The 15845-nt window shown below is 41.5% G+C and overlaps 1 protein-coding gene and 1 pseudogene across 2 annotated transcripts in view; one reads left to right on the top strand and one right to left on the bottom strand.

The window, feature by feature from the left end:
- Positions 1-15845, top strand: part of LOC307186545 (uncharacterized protein) — a 1017825-nt gene that overhangs the window by 33216 nt on the left and 968764 nt on the right. The gene's annotated exons all lie outside the window — the stretch shown is intronic.
- Positions 9236-12181, bottom strand: LOC307186378 (inosine-5'-monophosphate dehydrogenase 1-like; annotated as a pseudogene). Its single transcript has 2 exons — positions 12076-12181; positions 9236-10681 (listed from the first exon to the last, which is right to left on the bottom strand). The product of its transcript is annotated as an inosine-5'-monophosphate dehydrogenase 1-like (transcript).

The following is a 15845-nucleotide window of genomic DNA, read 5'->3' as shown; positions in this document are numbered from 1 at the left end:
TCACAGATGAATTCTATCAAACAATTAGAGAAGAGCTAACACCCATTCTTCTCAAACTCTTCCAAAAAATTGCAGAGGAAGGGACACTCCCAAACTCATTCTATGAGGCCACCATCACCCTGATACCAAAACCAGACAAAGATAGAACAAAAAAAGAAAACTACAGACCAATATCACTGATGAATATAGATGCGAAAATCCTCAACAAAATACTAGCAAACAGAATCCAACAACACATTAAAAGGATCATACACCATGATCAAGTGGGATTTATCCCAGGGATGCAAGGATTCTTCAATGTACGTAAATCAATCAGTGTGATACACCATATTAACAAATTGAAGAATAAAAACCATATGATCATCTCAATAGATGCAGAGAAAGCTTTTGACAAAATTCAACACCCATTTATGATAAAAGCTCTCCAGAAAGTGGGCATGGAGGGAACCTACCTCAACATATTAAAAGCCATAAATGACAAACCCTCAGCAAACATCATTCTCAATGGTGAAAATCTGAAAGCATTTCTTCCAAGATCAGGACCAAGACAAGGATGTCCACTCTCACCTCTATTATTCAACATAGTTTTCAAAGTCCTATTCACGGCAATCAAAGGTAAAGAAGTAAAAGGAATACAAATTGGAAAAGGAGAAGTAAAACTGTCACTGTTTGCAGATGACATGGTACTATACAGAGAGAATCCTAAAGATGCCACCAGAAAACTACTAGAGCTAATCAATGAATTTGGTAAAGTTGCAGGATACAAAAGTAATGCACAGAAATCTCTTGCATTCCTATACACTAATGATGAAAAATCTGAAAAAGAAAATCAGGAGATACTCCCATTTGCCATTGCAACAACAACAACAAAATACCTAGGAATAAACCTACCTAAAGAGGTAAAAGACCTGTATGCAGAAAACTATAAGACACTGATGAAAGAAATAAAAGATGATACAAATAGATGGAGAGATATACCATGTTCTTGGATTGGAAGAATCAACATTGTGGAAATGACTATACTACCCAAAGCCATCTACAGATTCAATGCAATCCCTATCAAATTACCAATGGCATTTTTATAGAACCAAAACAAAAAGTCTTAAAATTTGTGTAGAGACACCAGAGACTGAATAGCCAAAACGGTCTTGAGGGGAAAAAACGGAGCTGGAGGAATCAGACTCCATGACTTCAGAGTATCCTGCAAATGTAAAGTAATCAAACAGTATGATACTGGCAGAAAAACAGAAATTTTGATCAATGGAGTAGGATAGAAAGCCCAGAGATAAACCCACGCACCTATGGTCAACTAATCTATGACAAAGGAGGCAAGGATATACAATGGAGGTCAGTTTCTTCACTAAGTGTGCTGTGTAAACTGGACAGCTACATGTAAAAGAATGTAATTCGAACACTCCCTAACACCATACACAAAAATAAAATTGATTAGAAACCTAGATATAAGACCGGACAACTCTTAGAGGAAAACATAGGAAGAACACTCTTTGACATAAATCACAGCAAGATCTTTTTTGATCCACCTCCTAGAGTAATGGAAATAAAAACAAAAATAAAAAAATAGGACCTTGGGCTTCCCTGGTGGTGCAGTTGTTGAGAGTCCGCCTGCTGATGCAGGGGACACGGGTTCCTGCCCCGGTCCGGGAACATCCTGCATGCTGCGGAGTGGCTAGGCCCGTGAGCCATGGCCGCTGAGCCTGCGCATCCGGAGCCTGTGCTCCGCAATGGGAAAGGCCACAACAGTGAGAGGCCCGCGTACTACAAAAAAAAAAAAAAAAAGGACCTAATTAAACTTAAAAGCTTTTGCATAACGAATCAACAAAGGATTAATCTCCAAAATATATAAACAGCTCATGTAGCTCAATATTAAAGATAAACAACCCAATCCAAAAATGGGCAGAAGACCTAAATAGACATTTCTCCAAGGAAGAGATACAGATGGCCAAGAAGCACATGAAAAGCTGCTCAACATCACTAATTATTAGAGAAATGCAAATCAAAAGTACAATGAGGTATCACCTCACACCAGTTAGCATGGGCATCATCAGAAAATCTACAAACAACAAATGCTGGAGAGGGTGTGGAGAAAAGGGAACCCTCTTGCACTGTTGGTGGGAATGTCAATTGATACAGCCACTATGGAGAACAGTATGGAGATTTCTTAAAAACTAAAAATAGAATTACGATATGACCCAGCCACCCCACTACTGGGCATATACCCAGAGAAAACCATAATTCAAAAAGACACATGCACCCCAATGTTCATTGCAGCACTATTTACAGTAGCCAGGATGTGGAAGTAACCTAAATGCCCATTGACAGACGAATGGATAAAGAAGATGTGGTACATATATACAATGGAATATTACTCAGCCATAAAAAGGAACGAAATTGAGTCATTTGTAGAGACGTGGATGAATCTAGAGACTGTCATACAGAGTGAAGTAAGTCCGAAAGAGAAAAACAAATATCATATATTAATGCATGTATGTGGAACCTAGAAAAATGGTACAAATGAACCGGTTTGCAGGGCCGAAAGTGAGACACAGATGTAGAGAACAAACGTATGGACACCCAGGGGGGAAAGTGGTGGGGGTGGTGGTGGTGTTGTGACGAATTGGGAGATTCGGATTGACATATATACACTAATATGTATGAAATGGATAACTAGTAAGAACCTGCTGTATAAAAAATAAAATTCAAAAATTAAGTAAAAATTAAAATAAACCATTTTTCTTATAAAAAAGTGTTTAATATATTTTGAGTTAATTTTTTTATGACTGGTATAAGACAGGGATCCAATTTTATTTTGTGCATGTGATTATCCATTTTTTCCAACACCATTTATTGAAGAGACCATTATTTCTCCATTGAGTATTCCTGGCTTCCTTGTCAAATATTAGTTGACGGTAAATACATGGTTTATTTTGAGGTTCTTAATTGTGTTCCATTGGTCTTTGTGTCCCTTTTTACTCCATTATCATAGTGTTTTACTCCTATATCATAGTGTTACTATAGTTTTGTAATATAGTTTGAAATCAAGAAATCTGATGCCTTCAGCTTTGTTCTTCTTTCTCAGGATGCTTTGGCTATTCAGGGTGTTTTGGTTTCATATGAATTTTAGATGTTTTTAGATTGTTTTTTCTATTTCTGTAAAAAATGCTATAGGAATTTTGATAGTGATTGCATTGAATCTTTAGATGGTTTTGAGTAGTATTGTTTTACCTGATTCTTCTGGTATTCTTTCCCTTGCTCTGGATAGTCTTCTTCCACACATGTTCTAATCAGTGCACAACTGATAAATCAAGGGCAATTTTCTACAGATCTCTGAAGCTCCCTCTGATCTGCTCTGTACATTCTAGCTATCTTGGAGTCCCCAGTCTCTGAACTTGGTCTCTTTGACTCAAGGGACCTGTGGCTTTTGTTAGGGTCTCCCTTCCTGAGCTGCAGCTCGCACATACTCTATAGGAAGAGCGTTGGGAAATCTTAGGGTTTACATTGTTTGTCTACCTTCTCTCAAGTGTCACTGCCCTGTGACGCCTGTTTTCCAATGTCTGAAAACCATTGTTTTATGTTTTCTCATTTTTTAATACAGATTTTATTTTTTAGAATAGTTTTCGATTTACAGAAAGAATTGAGATGATAGTAGATATTGTAGATAGTCCAACACCCCACACCTTGTTTCCCCTGTTATTACTATTGTTCATTAGTACAATACACTTGTCATAATTAATGAACCAGTATCAACACATGACTACTAACTATTGTTCATAGTTCGTTTATACTGCTTTAGTTTTTAACCTGATGTCCCTTTTCTAGGACCCCATTCAGGATTCTACATACATTTAGTTGTAATATCTCTTTAGACTCCTCTTGTTTATGGCAGCTTTTCAGATTTTCCTTGTTTTCGATTACCTTGACACTTTTGAGAAGTACTGGTTAGATGTTTTGTAGGATGTTCTACTATTGGACTTTGATATTTTTTTCATGATAAGACTGGGATTGTGGGTTACTGGGAGAAAGACCACAGAGGTAAAATGGTCATCTCACCATAGCAAGGCTACGTACTATCGACATGATTTGTGACTGTTGATGTTGAGCTTGATCACCTGGCTGAAGTAGTGTTTGTTTCTCAGGTTTTTCTGCTGTAAAGTTATTCTTTTCCCCACTTTCCATGCTGTACTCTTTGGAAGGAAGCCACTATTTGCAGTCCTCACCTAAGGAATGGGGAGGTATATTCCCCCTCCTTCAGGGCAGAATATCTACATAAATTATTTGGAATTCTTCTGCACAAAAGACTTGTCTCTTCGCCCTCATTTGTAACTTTTTTCTGTCATTTATTTATGTTAGTGTAGACTCATGGATATTTATTTTATACTTTGCTTTATAATCCAGTACTACTTTATTTTCTTTACCAATTGTTTCAGCTTTGGCCACTGGGAACTCGTTTCTGTACTAATTTGACATACACCCATCTATGTGGCTTTTTGGGTTTTTTGAGTACTTCCCCACCTTCTGACAGTACAAAATGCTCTAGGCTCATCTTCTGTAATTCTTGCCCCAGTCTTAGAATCAGCCATTTCTCGAAGGAGCCCTTTCTTTTTATTGGAAAATCATATTAGTAACCAAGATCTGGTCACTAGGTATGCTTGTTGCTACAGGGGTATCTTTACTTTTTTTAGGTCCTCTAAGTTGACAGAGCAAAAAATATATGCGTGCATACTAAGCTGTGTATATACACATATCTGTGAATATTTCTATACGTAACCATCTGTACCTATATTAAGCCAGGCATGAATTCATACTGATGTCTCAAGCTATAATCTATTACTACATGGATCATTTGAAGAAATTATTTTTAATTAAATTTTATTTATTTTTTTGATTGAAGTAGTTCAGAAGAGTAAAAGGGCATGTAATGAAAATCTTCCTTTCTACCCTTTCTTAACATCCAGCTGTTTTCCGTCTTGGAGGTAACAGACCTTACCATTTTCTGTAGGGGAATTGAGATGGGCAGAAGACCTTCGCAGGACCTGTGAAAAAGTTAATTTTTTTTAACTAAATTAATTTATTTTACTTATTTATCTTTGGCTGCGTTGCTGCGTGCAGGCTTTCTCTAGTTGTGGCGAGCGGGGGGCCACTGTTCCTTGGGGTGAGCGGGCTTCTCATTGCAGTGGCTTCTCTTGTTGCAGAGCACAGGCTCTAGGTGCGCGGGCTTCAGTAGTTGTGGCTTGTGGGATCTAGAGCGCAGGCTCGGCAGTTGTGGCGCACGGGCTTAGCTGCTCAGGGGCATGTGGGATCTTCCTGGACCAGGGCTCGAACCCGTGTCCCCTGCATTGGCAGGCAGATTCTCAACCATTGTGCCACCAAGGAAGCCCAAAAAGTTAATTTTTAAAGCAGGTTTACATATCTCCTTCAATTTTAACCTACATGAGAATCAATTGAAGAAGACAGTACCAATACCATTTTATTTTTGAAGTTATTTTTTTCTTTTCTTTTCTTTTTTTTTTTTTTTGGCTGCACCCCAGGTGGCCTATGGGGTCTTAGTTCCCTGGCCAGGGATCAAACCCGGGCCCCCTGCAGTGGAATTGTGGAGTCCTAACCACTGGACCGCCAGGGAATTCCCCCAATATCATTTTTACAGTAAGGAAACTGGGGAATAAAAATCTGTTTTCCTCCTAAATTAAAAAAAAAATGCGTAAATGTGTTTTGTGGACAATTTAAGAAACAATATAGGAACAACCAAACTTCAGAGTCAGGATTTGACTGTGTTATATAAATCCCATCTCTGCTGGTTTCCAGTGATTTGACCATGCTGTATGTTTTAAACTCTGAGTCTCAATATTTTTATCTGAATATTGGGATAATAATAACCATCTGATACAGCCATTAATTATATTTGCAATGCACTCAATCTTGTGCCTGGCATAAACTAACTGCTCGATGAATGATAGTTATTATTATTTTTGAGTTATAGTTGTTGAGCATAAAACAAACTGTCTTATATGCCAGTGAGATTTAAGTTAGCCTCAAATATTGGATAGCAGGAACTCTAGTTGTTTCTTTTCCCCCTGCCATCTAGGCAGGTCTGTTGGCAGGAAAGTATCATGTTGTATTTTAACAACAAATCTTTGGGGCAAGGTTCTTGCTTCTGCCTCTTGATAGAAATGCAAAGTCAAATTTTTATAAAATAAGTTACTAAAATTCCTTTTTGCCTTCAATAACTATATATTGGAGTTTCCTTCCAGTATTTAAAGCATTTGGGGGAAGGCCTTTATTTTTTTTAATTTTATTTATTTATATTTTTGCAGTACACGGGACTCTCACTGTTGTGGCCTCTCCCGTTGCGGATGGAGCACAGGCTCCGGACGCACAGGCTCCGCGGCCATGGCTCATGGGCCCAGCCGCTCCGCGGCATGTGGGATCCTCCCGGACCGGGGCACGAACCCGTGTCCCCTCAATCGGCAGGCGGACTCCCAACCACTGCGCCACCAGGGAAGCCCGGGAAGGCCTTTAATTTGTACCCTGATCTGAGAACTTTAAATAGGGATGAAATTCTAAATAAATCTAAGTGACAATTTGACAGTAAGAGAGGACATTTCTCTCTACCTAAGCTGCTCTTGACAATGGACACTTAACCAGGCTAATCAAATGTGACGTCTATCATCAAAATTAGTAAGGCATGAAAAACCTTTATCATATCATTCATTACATTGCCCATTTGAAAATATGATCTCTTGTGCTTTCTTATGCATATGGCTGATTTGCTTTGCTGTGCAACAGAAACTAACATGTTACTGTGAAGCAATTATACTCCAATAAAGATCTATTTAAAAAAAAAAAAAAAGAATGGTCACTTGGTGTTCCCTCTGCAAAGTGAGGGTTTTAGGTTTTTAGGAGAATGTTTAATGGTCCAGGATTTGCCAGTCCCTGTGGAAGTCCTTTTATGTTCATGTTTGCAAAAGAGCTACTGACCTCTTGCATAATTAGAGTTCTTTATCTTCTACTGTTTTTAACTTGGACAGTTTGTAAATAATTTAGTGCTACTTTCTCCAAAGGTTATATCCTTTCCTAAGTTTATTTCCATGGTGGTCTTATTTAATCCTTATTAAGAAGAGAGAACTCACTGATATCCATTGTAGGGATGAGTTAATTAAGGCAAAGAGGATATGCAAGTATTTCCAGATTTACTCATAGTCTGACCCTCTTTTCCTTTTGTATTTAACAAATACAGCTATTAAATCATATATATATATACACACACATATATCCAAGTTAGTGTATTATATTTCTTTTTATTTTAAGCTTTGTTTTTTCATTTCCAGGTGCGTTTTCAAATTAACCTCTCATTTTGTCATAAAGTCATTCACTTTTGTAATCACTCATTATGCAGTGGTGCTTGTCCTGTTTATGTCTCACTTTTTATAATTCACCAAGGGATTTCCAGCTAACTAAACCTCAGTCAGCTCATTTTATGATTTAGGAAAATGCAGATTTCATCTAATTGGTGAACCAATGTCTGTTTATTAGATAACCTCATGAAGTGCAGAATCTAAGGAATAACTTTTTTAACCAGAGACTTGCCAGTTTGAATAAAAATGCTTCTATGGGCATTTGGAAATAAAATGCAACTTTGGCTTGGTAATTGTAGCTTGACAGATCTGTTATTAAATTCCAGCACACAGGGAATTCTAAAGGTGAATTGTCAACTTGCTACAAGGTTTTCAACCAGGGTCCATAACAGGTGTATGCAAGTCCACAAATGTCAGGATTTGGCAGATATTGCTTGATAAGATTGTATTGGGAGACTTCCCTGGTGGTGCAGTGGTTAAGAATCCACCTTCCAATGCAGGGGACGTGGGTTTGATCCCTGGTCGGGGAACTAAGATCCAACATGCTGCAGGGCAACTAAGCCCATGCAACACAGCTACTGAGCCTGCGTGCCACAACTAGAGAGAAGCCTGTGCACTGCAACGAAAGATCCCACATACCGCAATGAAGATCCCACGTGCTGCAGCTAAGACCTGATGCAGCCAAATAAATAAATAAAATTAAAAAAAAAAAGAATGACAGATGATGTTTAAAAACAAGATTGTATTGGGTTTTGAAAGACTGGGTAAAAATACGTGATAATATATAGTTCTGGTGTTTCCCAGTGGTTGCTAGACCTATGTGTGCAAAATTATCTTTACTAACTTTATAAATAAAAATACATTTGACCCTTGAACAATGTGGGTGTGAGAGGGACCGACCCCTTGTGCAGTCGAAAATCCATATATAACTTGACTCCCCCAAAACTTGACTACTAATAGCCAACTGTTGACTGGAAGCCTTACTGATAAACACTCTGTGGACACATGTTTTGTATGTTACATGTATTATATACAGTATTCTTACAATAAAGTAAGCTAGAGAGAAGGAAATGTTATTAAGACAATTATAAGGAATAGAAAATACCCTTACTGTATTGTACTGTATTTAGTGATACCATAGGTTTATGTCATCTGTTTACAAGATGAATCACCTGTTAGTACCTACCTCATTATTATTATTTTTTTTTTGTGGAGGCATTGAAACCTCTTGATTTATTCAGATTATTTAACATACAATGATGCAACTGTGACCCCAAAGTGTGCAAGTTAAAGCCTTCAACTGCAGCTGAGAGGAGAGGACAGGAACGGTGCACCTGGGCACGGGGGTGAATCAGGGCCAGGGATGGGGCGGCCTGAGGAGCAGGGCCTGGATAGTCCAGGGCCAAGGGAAGGGGGCAGAGACCTTCCTCTGGCCTAGGTCAGGAGCCCAGAAGTGCCACATGGCTAAGGTGGCAGCAGCCCAGGAAGGGGCCAGAGGCAGGGCCAGGAGAGCACCATTTCTGGGGTGGGGCTAGGGAGGGAGGTGCCCTATAGGAGAAGCCGGGGGGGGGGGGGCACCTGTCCCAGGGGTGGGAGCCGGGCTGGAGCAGGCTGCAATGAGAAAGACCTGAGGCAGGCGCAGGGCTTGAGAGCCCAGGCTGGCTGGGCTCAGGGGAACTGAAGAAGGAGGAACCTGGGGGGGGTCCCAGGGCAGCCCGGCCTGGGAGCAGTCCTGAACCTGTGGCGGAAGCCCAGAGAGGGGCCACAGAGCCTCAGGGCCTCCCCTCCTCTCTCCCTGGAAAGGAGCTGGGGAACCAGTAGTACAAATCTGTGGACGACTCAGTTATGGAGGGAGGCTGTGCCCAAAGAGGGACCCTGGGACACAAACCCTCTGCCGCCTTGGCCTCCACCACCGTCCTCAGTACAGCCGCTTCTCGTAAGAGTGCAGGCCGTGGACACCACCCTTCATCTGAGCTGACATGGTCTGCTTCTCAAACTTGAGCTCTCCTGAGTACATGGACCTCAGGACAGACAGGCTACGGGCACCAAAATCGTGGCAGCCGTGCTGGATCCCACTGTGAGGTAGGGCACGAACTTCTGAATGGAGCCTTTGTCCTGGAGCGCGCGACGCCCTGCATGACCTTCACCTTATCTCCCTCGCTGAAGTAGCGCTTCTAGCTGCTGCTGCTCTTCTCCATGGCGTCCAGTGAGCTCACGCCCCGGGACTTCTTGAGCCTCACGCCATCCGGGAAGAAGTACTCTCCAGGGGCCTCCATGGTGGTGGCGAGCAGGGAGCCCATCATCACTGTGGAAGCTCCAGGGGCCAGGGCCTTGACCACATGCTCCACGGTCTGGATGCCACCATCGGCTATGACTGGCACCCCGAAGCGCCGGGTGTACTCAGCCGCCTTGTACGTGGCAGTGCCCTGGGGATGACGACAGGCCATCCCTTCTTCTTGGGTGATGCAGATGGAGCCACAGCCCATGCCCACACGCAGCCCGTCCACACCAGCGTCAATCAGGTTCTTGGCCTGAGCTGCTGTCACATTTCCCCCAGTCACCTGGAGGTGGGGGTACTTCTGCTTGATGTGGTGCACCATGGTGATCTGATACACAGCGTCCCCTTGGGATGAGTTCAGCACTATGACGTCGGCACTCGCCTGGGTGAGCAGGTCCAGGTGGTATTTGTCATCCTCATGGGTACCCATGGCCGCCCCACACAGCAGCTGTTTGTGGGAATCCTTGGAGGCCAGAGGGTAATCCTGGTTCTTCTTCAGGTCAGTGCGGGCAATGATGGCCACTAGCTCGTCTTGATCATTAACAATGGGCAGCTTCCTTTTCTTGCTGTGCTGCAGGATCTCATTTGCCTCTTTCAGTGTCATACCCACTAGAGCCACCACCAGCTCATTCCACGGTGTCATCACCTCACTGAGGAGGGTGTGTGGTCCTTCTCGGTGAGGGAGTCGATGTCTTGGGAGGTGACGACACCCACCAGCTTGCTGGTGCCCGTCTCAGTGATGGGGATGCCGGAGAAGCCATGCTGGATCTTGGCCTCCAGTGCCTTGCCTATGGTGTGTGAGGGTCTCAGCACCACAGGGTCCGTGATGAAGCCCTGTTCAAACTCCTTGACCTTCCGACCTTGTTGGCCTGGAACTCTGGAGTGCAGTTTTGGTGAATGAAACCGATACCGCCCATCAGAGCCATTGCGATGGCCACGTCAGCCTCTGTCACAGTGTCCATGGGGGAGGAGATGAGTGGCGTCTTCAGCATGATCTTCCAAGTCAGGGCTGAAATCAGGTCCACCTCATCAGCTGTGAATCCTCAGAGAATCAGTAAATCTCTGTGAAGAGAGGAAAGTGAATGTAACGGGTGAGGAGGGGTCCCTGAAAAGGGAAGGGCCTGCCATGCCCGGGGGAGCATCACAGCCGGTGGGGAGAGGAGCAGAGCCTCTGAGCCCCGTGCCATGTCAGGACTGAACCACCCTCATGCCCCCTGCTAGCATCTTGTCGACTTTAGCCCCCATTATTGTCTTAAATGATACAAAAAACTGTAGATGTTATATGTACTACTAATGCTAGACATCAGAAATGAAATAAATTGGTATTCCCTGGTGGTCGAGTGGTCAGGACTCCGAGCTTCCACTGCAAGGGGCACTTTTTTGATCCCTGGTCGGGGAACTAAGATTAGGCATGCCGTGTGGCACGACCAAAAAAAAACAATGAAAAAAAAATAATGTGAAAAAGAAATTCATATTTATTTGCAGGTATAATGATTCTTGCATTGATAACGAAGAAGCAGCTATATGATTGCTTTATGGTAGCCTAGTAATTTACACAGTTGCTTCATGGTAGCCTAGCACATACACTAATGAATTAATAATCTGTAAGTGTTTATGTGCATAAGTTTTGATAAATTTTAACTTTTTAATAATGGATATGTGTATATTTTATGGCAGTAAATGATAAAATTGGCTAGTTCCTACCTATATTTTATGCATTTGTGACATACTTAATTTTTTCTTAATTTTTTGATATTTTAGGCTATATAGTTTGTCTATGAATTTTTTTCAAATTGTCTCAAATCTCCAAGAAATTTTCCAATATATTTATTGAAAAAAATCTGTATATAAGTAGACCCATGCAGTTCAAACCTGGGTTGTTCAAGGTTCAGCTGTATTTGTGAGGAAGTGAGATTTATCAGAAACAAAGTTGATTTGCCTCCTCTAGATGCTGAGTTGATATGGAACGATTTAGCTCTGTGTGTGTGTGTGTGTGTGTGTGTGTGTGTGTGTGTATGTATGTGTGTATATGTATGTATGCACCATGTCTTATTTCTCTCATTTATAAAATTCTGGCTACTTTTATGTTTTAATGTAGCATGGTGTGGAAGAGGGCTGTACAATCGAATTTTCTATGATGATAGTAGCCACTAGGCTCCTGTGGCTATTGAACTGTGCCTAATGCAAATGAGTAACAGAATTTTAAATTAAATTAAATATTAATTAGTTTAAATCTGAATAGCCATCTGTGACTAATGGCTACTGTATTGGACAGTGCCGTTTTAGGCACTGACATACCAGCAATGCTCCCAATACAGTGAGAACTGCTAGGTTAACATGTATTGTAGGGGAATGGCTACTAAACACTGCTATTTCAGATGTGAAACAGCAAAATTCTCTGCTCTCTTACCCCAAGATAAATATTACCTGTATCATTGATTTGATTAGTATCATGTGTTGTATCAACTCTTTCATTTTCTGTCTTTTCTCCGTAAGAATGGCTAGCCTTGACTTCACTGTATTTCTTCTTCATTTAGCACATGTTTATTGAGCACCTGTTATGTCTTGGTGCTGGGTATGTAACGGTGAATAAGAATGATCAGGTCCCTGTTCCCACAGGGAAGGGTTAGCTTGTCTACTCCCTAATCTCAACCTTCCCCCTCCCCATGTCCCCAGCATCTGGGATAGTAACAACTGGACATACTGCTAAATGAACAAATAAAAGAATATTTCTGGATTATTCCTTTGAGATTCATTGTTTCTAGACTGTAAGAGGAAGCTAATTGATCTTTTATGCTTCTACTGTCCTTCTGATTCTTCCTTTGTTCACTTTTCCCCTTCAACCAATTGAGTGCTTTGGTAGGGCAGCCTTGTCCAAATTGAAGTGGCTGAAAATAAATAGAATTATCCTTCCATCATGCTATTTTTTTCTTCTTTACCTCTTGGTCTTTTTTTCTTATTTTCCACATTAAATTTGAGATAAGAGTTGAGGAAGGGGACAGATGGCCAAGCAGAGGACTCATGGGCAGGGTTGTGAGGTGTACAACTCCAGTCCTTCTCTCTCTAATTTACTCTCTTTTCCCTTCAAGCCATGGATACATGACTGACTTTTCCCTTCATGTTCCTTCTATTAGAATACTGTTTCCCAATATTCCCAACACTTGCCTCTTTCTACTCTAAAAAATTGTCTCACTTTACTTTGAAGGACAGGTCAACATAAAAGAAAACTAAAAGTCAACCTTGAGGTCATTCATTATAAAGTTTACATTCTTTTTTTTTTTTTTTTGCGTTATGCGGGCCTCTCACTGCTGTGGCCTCTCCTGTTGCGGAGCACAGGCTCCGGACGCGCAGGCTCAGCGGCCATGGCTCACCGGGCCCAGCCGCTCCGGGGCATGAACCTGTGTCCCCTGCATCGGCAGGCAGACTCTCAACCACTGCGCCACCAGGGAAGCCGAAAAATTTACATTCTTGATTGACCTCATACTCTTAAAACATTCCTCTAATCAACTTAACATTTTTAGTAAATGCCCTATAGGAGTTTTCTTCTGTACTTTTTTGACTTTGTGGTGATTATCAATGTAGATATTTAACAAGATCTGCAGAAAATCTATATTTGTTCCAATAGGAGCACCTTTATTTTGTTTGGATGAACAATTGTTCTGTGGTGGCCAAATATACTCAAAATAACTATACCATCAAAAGTCAATCTCGGGCTTCCCTGGTGGCACAGTGGTTGAGAGTCCGCCTGCCGATGCAGGGGATACGGGTTCGTGCCCCGGTCTGGGAAGGTCCCACATGCCGCGGAGCGGCTGGGCCCGTGAGCCATGGCCGCTGAGCCTGCGCGTCCGGAGCCTGTGCCCCACAACGGGAGAGGCCACAACAGTGTGGGGCCCACAAACCCCCCCCCCCAAAAAAAAAGTCAATCTCGATTCCATTTAAAAATCAAATTTGAAACTGCAATCACATTTTTAATAACTTCACTCCAGAGGCTCTGTATTTTTTCGTGAGCGTGGGGATCTATCCAGGAGGTCGATCTCCTTACTGCATACCTGGTTTTGAATTGTTCGTAGGATTAGGAGGCTTTCAGTCATGTGCCAGAAAGCTAACTGCTTTCTTTCCTATTGCTTCTGTAACAAAGTATCCCAAACTCAGTGGCTTAAAGCAACACACATTTATTCTCTGTTCAGGAGGTCAGATGTCCAAAAATTAATCTTGGGCTAAAATCAAGGCATCAGGAGGCTTTCGTTCCTTCTGGATGCTCTTGGGGAGAATTGGTTTTATTGTCTTTTCTAGCTTCTAAAGGCTGACCACATTCCTTGGCTTGTAGCCCTGCATCAATACTACCTCTGCCTCTGTTGTCATACCTCCTCTCTGATCCTGACCCTCCTGCCTTCCATAAGCCTTTGTGCTTATGTTGGGCCCACATGCATAATCCAGGATACTCTCCCACTGTCAAGATGCTTAACTTAATCACATCTGAAAAATCACTTTTATCGTGTAAAGCAACATATTCACAGGGATTAGGATGTGGGCATCCTTGGGAACTCATATTATGTTAACCATATCAACTCTAACTTAAAAAAAGAAAGGGCACATTTGCTGCAGAGCCTCATTTGTTCTTTTGACATGTCCCCATCCTTTTTTTTTTTTTTTTTTTTGTCCCCAACCTTTTTTAAGCACTTCCTTACCTTTTAGGTAGCCATGACTCTTGATATCAGAGTTGTGGAAACGTTCTTTATTTTTTTTTTTTGTTTTTTGGCTGCACCCCGTGGCTTGTGAGATGTTAGTTCCCCAACCAGAGATTGAACCTGGGCCTGGCAGTGAAAGTGCTGAGTCCTAACTACTGGACCACCAGGGAATTCCCAAGGTTCTTTAAATCATTAAGAGTGGCTGAAGGAACTGTAAACTTGGGTGCTAAGGTGCAAATTCAAACTAAGAAGGCTCTTGTTACTGATTTTCACCTTGTATTTAATGCAGACATTAGGAGAACATTTGCTAAAGGACAGCTGCTTTTCCTTCTACAACTCCAAACTCTACATACTTCTTTTTAAATTTTTAAGTCTCAGCCTCATAGTCACTCACTCTCTTCCGATCCAAGTGGATGAAAGATACAGTGTCCCTTGTTTCCTTTCTCTCCCTCATCTTCCACATCCAATCTCTCAGAAATTTCTTTAATTTTTGCCTCCAAAATATGTATTGAATTTGGTCTATTCCTCCCATCCCTGCTGCCACCATCCTTGTCCAAGTGCCCATGATCTCTCAGCAGAACTTCTAGAATAGTCTCCCAAAAGGCCTCTCTGCTTCCATAGTTGTCTATCTCCAATCCATTTCCAAAGAACAAGTATAGTGATTAAAAATTTAATATATGTATGTATGTGTACATATCTACATCTTTATATCTGGATGTGTGAATCTGGTTATGTCACTTCCCAACTTAAAACATTTTCCAAAGGTTTACTTTGTACTTAGCGGAAAAAAAAAATCTGAATCCTTTATAATAAACTACAGACTCCCTGCTTACCTCTTCAACCTTATCTCCTCGTTCCTTGACTACCATGTCCCTATCAACCTGGACATCTTTAATGTTTCAGAGATGCCCAGCTGTAATCCACACTGGGGACATCTATTTGTACAGATGACTCTCTTTTCCTGAAGCTCTTTTACTTCCTGTTTTCAATGACTAACTCCTTTCCATCCCTTCAGTTTCAGTTCAAGTGATACCTGATCAGCACCACTTTCTAATACTTTCATTTGTGTTAAGTCCCCACTTTTCTGTCACTGAAATTGCCCCCACAGAAATTTTTACAGTTTGAAAATTTATATTTATTTATTAGTTATCTTGACTATTCTTTCTCTTTCTCATTGGCTTGTAAACTCTGAGAGGAGGGCACCACGTTTATTTTATTCCCAGAATGACCAGTGCTTAGCATGGTGCCTTGCATATGATAATTATGCAAGAAATATTTGTTGAAAAAATGAATTAAATATAGAATAAATATTTGGGTAACTGGTAAAATATCTTTTTAGGACTTCATTTTTGTGACTTGAGAATCACAATGTTCAAGCAAGATGTGTTGCTAACTGGGAGAGTGAGAAACCAGTTTAAAGGTATACAATGTAGTTCAAGGTACTTTTTTTTGCGGTACGCGGGCCTCTCACTGTTGTGGCCTCTCCCGTTGCAGAGCACAGGCTCCGGA

This window comes from Stenella coeruleoalba (genome assembly GCF_951394435.1).
Source record: "Stenella coeruleoalba genome assembly, chromosome: 5".
NCBI lineage: Eukaryota > Metazoa > Chordata > Mammalia > Artiodactyla > Delphinidae > Stenella > Stenella coeruleoalba.
The sequence above is the reverse complement of the archived record's forward strand: the minus strand, read 5'-3'. Positions and strand labels throughout refer to the sequence as shown.